Source organism: Lolium rigidum, chromosome 2 (genome assembly GCF_022539505.1).
Source record: "Lolium rigidum isolate FL_2022 chromosome 2, APGP_CSIRO_Lrig_0.1, whole genome shotgun sequence".
NCBI lineage: Eukaryota > Viridiplantae > Streptophyta > Magnoliopsida > Poales > Poaceae > Lolium > Lolium rigidum.
Genome location: NC_061509.1, coordinates 235,753,748 through 235,763,270, shown reverse-complemented (window position 1 = coordinate 235,763,270; position 9,523 = coordinate 235,753,748). Strand labels below are relative to the sequence as shown.

The window sequence follows — 9,523 nt, the reverse complement described above, 5'->3', positions numbered from 1 at the left end:
ACCGATTCAGCGACTTGTGTTCTCTTTCTCAGCGAAGCGCCAAAAAGTTATCGAAAAACTCTCCGATTCTCAGAATGAGTGCGCCAGTCAGTCGTGGCACTGCGTCCTCTATTTGAGGGCGATGTTTCCACACCGGCGCCCCGAACAGGCTGCCCGATAGAATTTTTTTAAAACAAACTAGACATTTACTTGTAGTTTCATTTTCATGTTATTCAAGATCGAAGAATGAATATTGTTTTAGGGGAAATCCGAGTAAAACATTATTTACTCCTCAATCCCGGCTGACATGTGAAACTTGCTTCATCTCTAGACTACTACCTACTGGCCACCCGGCTCTATGGAGGTGGACGATCGACCTCTGCTCTCTCCGACGCTCTCTCTGCTGCTCCGCCGTCATTGATCCCCCGCTGCTCTCTCCACCACGAACAACAATTAGGTCGCCGCCTCCTGACGCGACTGCTGCTCCAGCTCCTCCCACCGCCGACGGTGCTCCACCTCCTGCCCTTCGTAGCCGCAGCTGCATCTCCGTCAAGCGCCACCGCTCGTAGACTTCATCCTCACGATGTTGTTGGTCCCGCATCTCCCGCCACAGCGCAAGCTGATCCTACCCATGCTGTCGGCGCACCTCCCACCGCTGCTCCGCCTCCCGCTGACGCCACCCCGCCTCCAGCATTTGCCTCTCATCCGTGGCAAATGCTGCTACGGTCGCCGCTAGCGACGCCTCCCCCCACGCCTCGTACTCTGTGAGTTGCGGGTCCTCCTCCACGACTTATACGGCCGCCTCTAGCGCCTCTTCCCACGTATCGAACATTGGTGGTTTAGATTTTTTCACTACTGAAGTGAAAGGCGGGGAAGAAGGGATAATATTGACCGGAGGCGAGGCAGGAAATCTCCCGCGCGATGTCGTGGCGGGAGAGTTTCCCGCCTGGCGTCGTGGCGGGAGATCTCTCCCACGCCCAAAAAATTTCGTCTCGCGAAGCGCCGGCGCACCAGATTAGCGCCCTTCGCGAAGGGGCCGGCAAGGGGTTTACGACGTTTCTATTAGCTCAAAAAAGCGCCGACGCTATTTAAGACGCGTCGGTGTGAGTCCATTTTTGCTGCCGGTCCTAAAATGCTATCGGGGGCGGTATCGAGGGTGCCGATGGAGATGCTACTAGGTTGGACCATGAATTGTCGGCGAGACCCTGCCATGCCAGTTCCCGATCGAGCACTGTACGTACGTTCCTACAACCTCCGAAATAATTATCCGCGATAGTTCTCGCAGAGCTGGCCGCACAGTGGCAGAGCACCGACAACATCCGCCGCCTACCAATCGGTTCTCTACATTTGGCACCTGTTATTGTTGCCTAGTACTCGTTTGGAGCTGCAAAATTATTTCCTCTTCTTTCTTTCTCTCGGATGAGCTGCAAAATTATTTGGTACCTGTTATTGTTGCCTAGTACTTATTTAGTACAAATTTGGACATGTTCACGTCCACACGAACATAATAGATATTTTGAGCCGCTGGGGCGAAATGCATACCAATTTTTTGATCACACACAAACTGCTCTGGGTGCTGGAGATGCCCTTACCCGTTTGGAGCTGCAAAATGGTTTCCTTTTTTTTCCTCTCTTGGATGAGCTGCAAAATTGTTTCTTTTCTGGTCGTCCGGTTGAATCTGGAACAGTGCTCAGCCGCAAATGTCCGATCGACTTTTGCCGTGCGCTCCGTATCTACCAACCAGGTGGGGGACGTACCAAGTGAGGTAGAGAACTAGAGATGCTGCCAAGAAAACACGAGCTCGTACCGCGTGCCGCTATGTAATCTACTGATCCAGTAGCAGACGCGGCTGGAGAGCGGCGGCCTGTCACGGATGTGGAGAGCGCGCTAGATGGCCAAAACGGAACAGCTCGGATGTTTTTGACACGGGCGTCAATGTCCAACAGTAGGGTTGGTCGATAGGCACTTTGTATCCAGCATGTGGGATGCGGCCAAGATTGCACCAACGCGTTTGAGACATGGTTACACTTGACATGCAGCTGCCAAGATAAAATCTAACGCGATTGGACCTGGACCTGATTAACAAAACCAGGTTTTCTCCACCTGCGGATCACGACATTCTTGTGGAATGGAAAATGACATTACATCCCACTTAGTTATCAAACCAAACACACCCTAAACAAATGGACTGCATGTTTTCGAGGCCCAACAATGCATTGCCGGGTAACCACGCCTAGAGTAGTTGTCTACTCCAAGGTCTCCATCTAGGGGTCTTCCCAGAATCCAGACATCCTCAAGATCCATGCAGTTCTTTGCTCAGACCTCCCTCACCAGGATCGACATTCATCTCTGAAACCGCTAGGATTACAGCATCAAGGTTCAAGGATCTTCGCTCCCACTTCTTCATGTATCAGCTCCCTAGACTATTGGCATTCCTGTGAAACCCAATTACATGCTAAATTAGCCATCCCCGTCATTTGTGTGAACTCCCATTTTAACTGAAACCAACAATTGTACATGATCCTTACCAGTTACCTCGTGCCTTCCGAACAAGCATGTGATCAAAGGGTGTGGTCTTTTCAAGAGGCCTTCCATGTAGTCGTAAAGGCCTAGTCTGTTTGTGCAAACAAAATTCTCAAGGTCAGGACACACACCCATGCTAAAGAAAGCCATATATCATGAATCTGCAGCCCTGGCCACAGCGACAGCAAAACTGTACAGGCATTCACACTAGGCACTCAGGTTTACCTTGTAATCTAGGTGTAGCCCTCTTCCTCTCTGTAACATCTACTCTAATTAGTTCCTTCGTCTTTTCTGCAGTGTATGCTACGATCTTGGGAACCAAGTCCGTCACCAAGCCGGGATCTACGAAATCCACCCACTCGAAGTAGAAGATCTGGTCACATAATCATGGATTAGTACTTAAAAAAAAGGGTTGTCCAGTCTAGACCCAAATCCAAGTGCCAGTCCCAAAGCAGTGTGGGCACATTCATTCAAAACGACCACTCACTCCTCATGCTGCAAAAGACGCACCTCAAAGTAGTAAGCGCTAACTATGCATGCTATTAGATGAGCACCATGGACGCGGATGCCGACCTTCCTAATTGACTCTAATGATATGAATGAATATAGTTAAACATCACAAACTTAATCTATAAAAAGACCAGAGAACTAGTTTCTTACCCCTTTCCAGATACTGGAAAATGGTGATGTGTAACGAACGAAACAGGTGAGAGCGGGACCATCTCCGCGTGAGGATAAGAGAGTATCCCTTGTTCAGACATCCAACCTCGGAAGGTACTCATAGTGACTGCATGCCGACATGAGAGGGCCAAAAGTGCAGGACTACGGATAATGTTTCCTATGCCAGCCATTCCAAATCAACTCAACCCTGCAATGATGCAAATAATGTGACTCAGTGACTGACAGAACAAAAGAGGGACATCGGTCTCACGATACTAAAAAGGAAAAATTGCAGCTAGCAATGTTATGGACTGCATGGTGGAATTATCAAAAGGTTACAAGAGTCAGGATATACAAATTGTGCCGCCAGACTTAGGCTAGAATATAGAGCCTGAATCTAGCCACGTCTCCTGGCACTTCACATAGTTTGGATTTTGATTGATTTTTTTTCTAAGGGAAAAAGGAGAAGGCAGATTCAAAATCTTTTTTCTTCGGACATTCCAAAACACAAAATACCTCCTTGTATTCGCACTTTCAAATGAGAGTGAAATAAATTCGACTTTCATATAGTATCTTAATAGAATTCCATGTAATGATCAATGTATTTTACCAAAATACTACATATGCTCATTGTTGCTAGCCGTTTTAGACATCCACACAGTTCCCATGCCTTTGCCATTACCTTTTCTATATATATTCTAGGGTACTTGGACTTCACTTCGGATGCACAGGTGTCTAATACTAATTATGTGCTCCATAACCGTTCCATGGTTTATGCGGTAGGAAGCTACTTGTTTAAATTTCTGCCAGCCCGTGTCCCAACAAAGTGTACAAGCATGTACTCCCTCCATTCGAAAATAAGTGTCGCATATTTATCTAAATTCGCATGAATTTACACAGTAAAATGTGCGTAGATACATATGAATCTAAGAAAAATTTGCTGACCATTGGATAGTACCACTATGAACAACAAACATGTCATTAAGTGAAACATGGAGTGTACGCAGGTCTTATATCCTTACTGCATGAGAGAGTGGACTAATGGAACCGGGCGGCATGTGATCCTCCGCGAAATCAGCTTCTGATTGGTCCATTTTTTTTGCGTGGGGTCCACTGACGGAATGGGTGCTTTCCATATACAGGTGCAAAATGACAGTATATACGCGTGTGGGCCCCCCTGTCCTCTCCCCTGCCCCATCGTTTCCCATCCCATCCCCGGATCATCACCGCGCGCGCCCGGCTTCTCCCCGAGGCTCGCTCTGGACACCATGTCGACGCCGCCCCGTCCACGACGCCACGTCGGCGCCGCCCTCGTCTCCGATGCCGGCTCGACGACGCCTTGTCCCCAGACGCCGCCACGGCCCGACGCCGCCCGAGTCCCCGGCCGCTGGTTCGACGGCGCCACGTCCCCGGCCGCCGCCCGTCCTCGGCCGCCCCGCCACCGCCCGCGGGATGAGAGCGGCTACGGCCCGCGGCCCGGACTCACGCGGGGCCGCGGCACGGGAGATGGGCGGCGGCCGAGAAGCGCGTAGAAGCACGCATGCGTGCGACCGAGCCGGCGACGGGCGGCGTGGTTGACGGCGCCCTCGTCGCGGCCTTTGCCTCCCTCCTCGTCCCGCGCGCGGCTCCGGCGTTGTGAGGCTGGAAGGTGGCGACGGGGAAGGCACGGGTCAGCAGCCAGGCCCGGCACGCTGTGCGCGGCGCAACGAAGCGCGTGGGCGTGGAGAGGGGGCGGCGTGGCTGGGCTGTTGCGGCGGCGCGGACGATGCACCCTCGTCGGAGAACACGGAGAGCGGTTCGAAGCACGCCCACGGCGGCGGCCTGCGACGCTGCCGTGCAAGCGTGGGTGCACGCGCCCAACTCGAGGCAGCCGACACCAACGCTGCTGTGCACCCGCGGTGTCGATTGGGGCGAGGTGGCGGCAGCGGAGCTCGGGTCGGGGCGGCGGCGTCGGGGCGTGGCGCGCGGTGGAGCTCGGGGCGGGCGAGTTTTCGTAGTGCGGAGAGCCTGCGCCGCTGCGCAAGGTGGCCCGGCTATCCCGAGCCTCACAAGGCCGAGTGGCCCTCGCGCGCGTCGTACGGCTGGCCACGATGGCGGCCGGAGCTTCCGAGTCGCGGGGCGCTCCAAGGACTCCGTACGACTTCCCCGACGGCAGCCCGGCGCCACGCCGCTCGTCGCCACGGCTCTGCTTGCGCATGTGTGCTGCAGCACGGCGTGCTGCCACAGCCCTTTCCTCTCTCTCCTTAATAATGAAGCTTTCTCTCTCTCTCCTTAATGAAGGGTCCACCTCTTGTATTCTAGTGAGTACTTTTTAGTATAAGAGGAAAAGATAACTGCTATGTAGGGCCCACACCGCACATCAACCAATGGGAGACAGACTTGTGGCCGGAGCACATGCCGGCAGGTTCATTCTTGCGTTTCCCTACTGCATGACACCAATTCTGAGATTGACAATAGTTTAGTACCTTTAGCTCAACTTCTCCATTCCATGATTTCCACCAATTGGGGGTTATTCCGGCTCCCATTTGGTAACTCAATCCTTCAAGACTTGAATTGCTTCTTCATGTGCAGCTATTTGACATAACAATAAAGCATCTATTGAACATTGGAAGTGGAAATAGAAGCACAGAAAAGTATAGCAATTTGTAACTCGTGACACTAAAGTGTGTACATCATAACTTAACATGAATGGGTCAAACAAAATACTCCCTCCGCTCTATAATAACTGTCATGGTTTTAGTTTGGAGGGTTAATTCTACTAACATAATTTAGGCACATAGCATATGTTCTATTGCATGTTGAAGTGAACAAGAGAAACCAGGTACTACATGGAAACAAAAGTACCGACCAAATTCCAAGCATCAAACAGATCAACAGCTACAGTACTGATTACATTAGCATATGCCACCTCACTACCATCGCCGTCTTTATTTTTCATCACTAAACCGCGTATACCATTTTCCATCAGTAAACCGTTTATACCTTTAGCCATATAGACCAACCGATCTTCTAACAACTTTTTCAAAGACTGCTGATGATAAATCATTCAGGTGAGGCAACAAAACAAAATCATTGAGACTGAGGAGAGCCCTCTAAGATGTCATACCTTGGTTTCCATAGTGCTGCTCAATTTTTCTTTCATGATTTTTTCCTTGCCCTCAACTTCCAACAATTTCTGCAGAGCTAAAGAGTAGTTGTCTAAATAGAAATTCAAAATAACAATTGCACTCCGTTAGCTGCTGCTCATTACCCAAGGTGAGGAGGTCATTCTTGTCATACAGCTCTAAACATATAACACGTACCCAGCCTTAGAGCATCTCCACTCGTCCCCCCGAACAGGCCCCCGGCGAGCGTTTTTTCCATCCAGACGGCGTAATTCGGCCCAGTCGCGCCCCCGGTTCCTCGTTTTCGTCCGGATTTGGGCCTAAATTCATCCGGCGATCCCACGACATCCCCGGCCCCCGGGAGCGCTCGGGGACTCCGGACGAAACGAAAGCGCGCGAAACGGCGAGGAAACTTCCCGCGCGTCCGGTGGCCCCAACTTGTCGGCGAGAGAAACCGATCGTCGTCCTCATCGCATCGTCTTCCGCGCGCTGTAAAGCCTCGCCGCCGGTCCGCATTCGCCGTCCACGCGGCGGAGTTAATGTCGTCGTCTTCCGCGCACGCATCGTCTTCCGCGCGCACTAAAGGCTGCCGCCGGTCAGCTCGCCGCGGACGCGTCGCAATCCACGCGGCATTTAATCCCCGCGCCGGCCACGCCTATATACGCCGGTCGCGCTCGCCGCGAGGCGTACCCCGTGCTCCACTCTCCCTCCACTCTCCCTCTACTCTCAAGATGGCGTTCTACGACGACGACGGCGCAGCCAACAACGGCTTCCCCGCCGGTCGCTCCACGCGTGGGAGGGCACCTCCTCCACCGGCGGGGTACCCCTGCCCGCCGGACACGAGGCCTCCCGGAGGCGGCTGGCGGCTAAGTGCCGGCGGCGTTCCAATCCCGCCGCCGCCGCGGGACCATGCCCTCGACGTCGCCATCGAGGAGGCGAGGATGACGATGACCGACGAGGAGCGCGCCGACCCGCGCCACCACCCCGAGAACTACACGCGGTGGAACTCCTACTTCCTCCGGCGGTGGGAGCGGAGCCGGCGGCCTACGACGGCCCGCCGCCTCCGCCTGCGCGCAACAACGCCGCGGGCCGCCGACGGTGGTGGAGCGCGCCGGAAAGGACGTTGGCGAACGTCCTCGCGCACATCGAGGGCGGCAACTTTCCGGTGCTCACGATGCCCCCTCTATCGGCATCGAGGGCATCGGCGAGCCGCCGTCGGGGAAGCGTCTGGCAGCCACGGCGCATGGCTGCCAGCTCGTCGTCTTCCGGATCGGCGTCAAGGTCATCCTTGGCGCCGGTGAAGAGGAGGAGGCGACGTCGCCTTCGACGCCGGTGCGCGTCAAGAAGGAGCCGGCGTCTCCGCCGGCGACCGCAGGGCGCAGCAGCGGCGCCCTCGTCATCCGAGAACAGCCTCCGCGCGCGCAGGGCGGCCGGAAGAAGACGAAGAAAGAGGCCGCCGCAAGCCAGCTCGCCGAGGAGGAGGCGAAGCGCGCGGAGGACGCCGCGATGGCGGAGGCGATCGCCAGGTCGCTGCACGACATGGAGGAGGAGAAGCGCGCGGACGACGCCGCACTGGACCGGGCCAGGCGCGACCGGGAGCGCGAGGAGGCGGAAGCAGCGGCGGCGGCTGCCGGACCCGGCCGCCGCACGCCAACTCGCCGCCCGCGCTCGCTCCAACCGCCAACGACGATGTCGCGCGCGGTACCGCCGTCCTGCGACACCTCCATCCGGCGTCGCTGTCCCCGTCGTCGACCTCGAGTCCTCCGACGACGACTGGTACAAGCCATCCCCGAGGTGGGGAGACGCCGGCCAGGGCAGCAGCAGCCAGGCTGCGCAGCCGAAGGCCAACGACGACGGCTCCGACGACGACGGCGGCGACTACACGGTGTTCTACCGCCATTTCGGCATGTAGAGCGCCGTGTTTTAAAATTAGCGTTTGAATTCCCCTAGCCGAATTCGAAATATAGTCGAATTCGGCCTCTATGTATGAACTCCTCCCGTAATGTAATAAATATCATTAAATTTAGTCTATATTCACCCGTTTTTAGCCGTAGTTTGTCAAGTTTCCGTTTTTTAAATTCGCATCGTCGACTTCGCCTGGGCACGCGGCTGGGAAACTACTACTCCCCACGCCAAATCTTCCTCCAATCCGGACGAAAGTTTCGCCGGATTTGGGCGTGGGGAGCGCCAACGAGTGGGGATGCTCTTACTGGAGAGAGGGAATCAAACAAAACAAAACGAGCAGAACAAGAATTACTACGACAGTATTGACGACACCAGACACCAGAGGTTAGATCTAGAAAATGCTTTGCACCCACCTAGTTATCGTGCAGAAGGCACAAAAGAAATTAAATGACGCAGTGGGCAGTCAAAGAGTGTACAGTGAAGCATCTTTGGAAATACAGGAACTTCCAACCAAACATGAATAAATTAGAGCTACTGCAAGATCTAGATGTTGATATATGTCACTAGGAAAACCATTTAGCTGGAGCAAAGTATTGTGCAGACACATGGATAGTGTAGGTATTGAGAATTGATAATTTGAATAAGATAAATCAACTATCCAAAGGCTTACCATAATGTGCCAAGTTGTGTGCTCATCAAAATAGAATTTTGTTCAGCCCAGATTTCTTCGATCTCTTTGCTCAGCCCAGATTTCTGTCTGAAATTTGGCACATTTGCTCTCCGGTATGTGACTCCTCCGATTATCCAAATAGAATTTTGTTTGGTTGAGTATATCTTGAGTATTTTGCTGTTGTAGGTAACATGTTAAGTGAGCTTGCATGCTTATTCTAAGTTGTAAAAATTAGTTTTGATGCATGTTTAGTACTCTACTAAGTTCCTATAGTAGTTTCCCTCATTTATATGTCTCCAAATCAACTTTTATAATGTTTGTTGAAAAATTTCAGAAAAAGAATATGCATAACCATACCTTTGGAGAAGTGTTCGAAAGAGAGACGACAAGCACGGGGAGGCCCTCAAGGGCAGCCACTCGAATTAGACGATCCTATAATGAGGATGTCATCGCACCGAGCTTCGAAGTTGAAGAGGATAATGGAGTTCCTAATGCTTCATCCTTTCCATGCTATGACTTTTTGCGTAATGCAGGGATGCTTGATGACTTCTTGTTCCTCATCAATAATGTGGGTTTATCTACCTATATGGAAGATGAGAGGAGTCAATACTACATGCTAACTAAAATCTTTGTTGAAAGCTTTAAGTTCAACAACACACACTTCACACCATCAGTTACATTT

The 9,523-nt window shown here is 52.7% G+C and overlaps 1 long non-coding RNA gene across 2 annotated transcripts; it reads right to left on the bottom strand.

The window, feature by feature from the left end:
- Nucleotides 1-1,947: 1,947 nt before the first annotated feature.
- LOC124688355 lies at nucleotides 1,948-8,945 on the bottom strand. Of its 2 annotated transcripts, XR_006998498.1 has the most exons (7): nucleotides 8,842-8,945; nucleotides 6,269-6,337; nucleotides 5,628-5,733; nucleotides 3,163-3,370; nucleotides 2,728-2,875; nucleotides 2,508-2,593; nucleotides 1,948-2,414 (listed from the first exon to the last, which is right to left on the bottom strand). It is a non-coding gene; the product is annotated as an uncharacterized LOC124688355 (long non-coding RNA). The 2 variants fall into 2 exon arrangements; XR_006998499.1 differs by lacking the exon at nucleotides 8,842-8,945 and having other exon boundaries at nucleotides 6,269-6,378.
- Nucleotides 8,946-9,523: the final 578 nt, after the last annotated feature.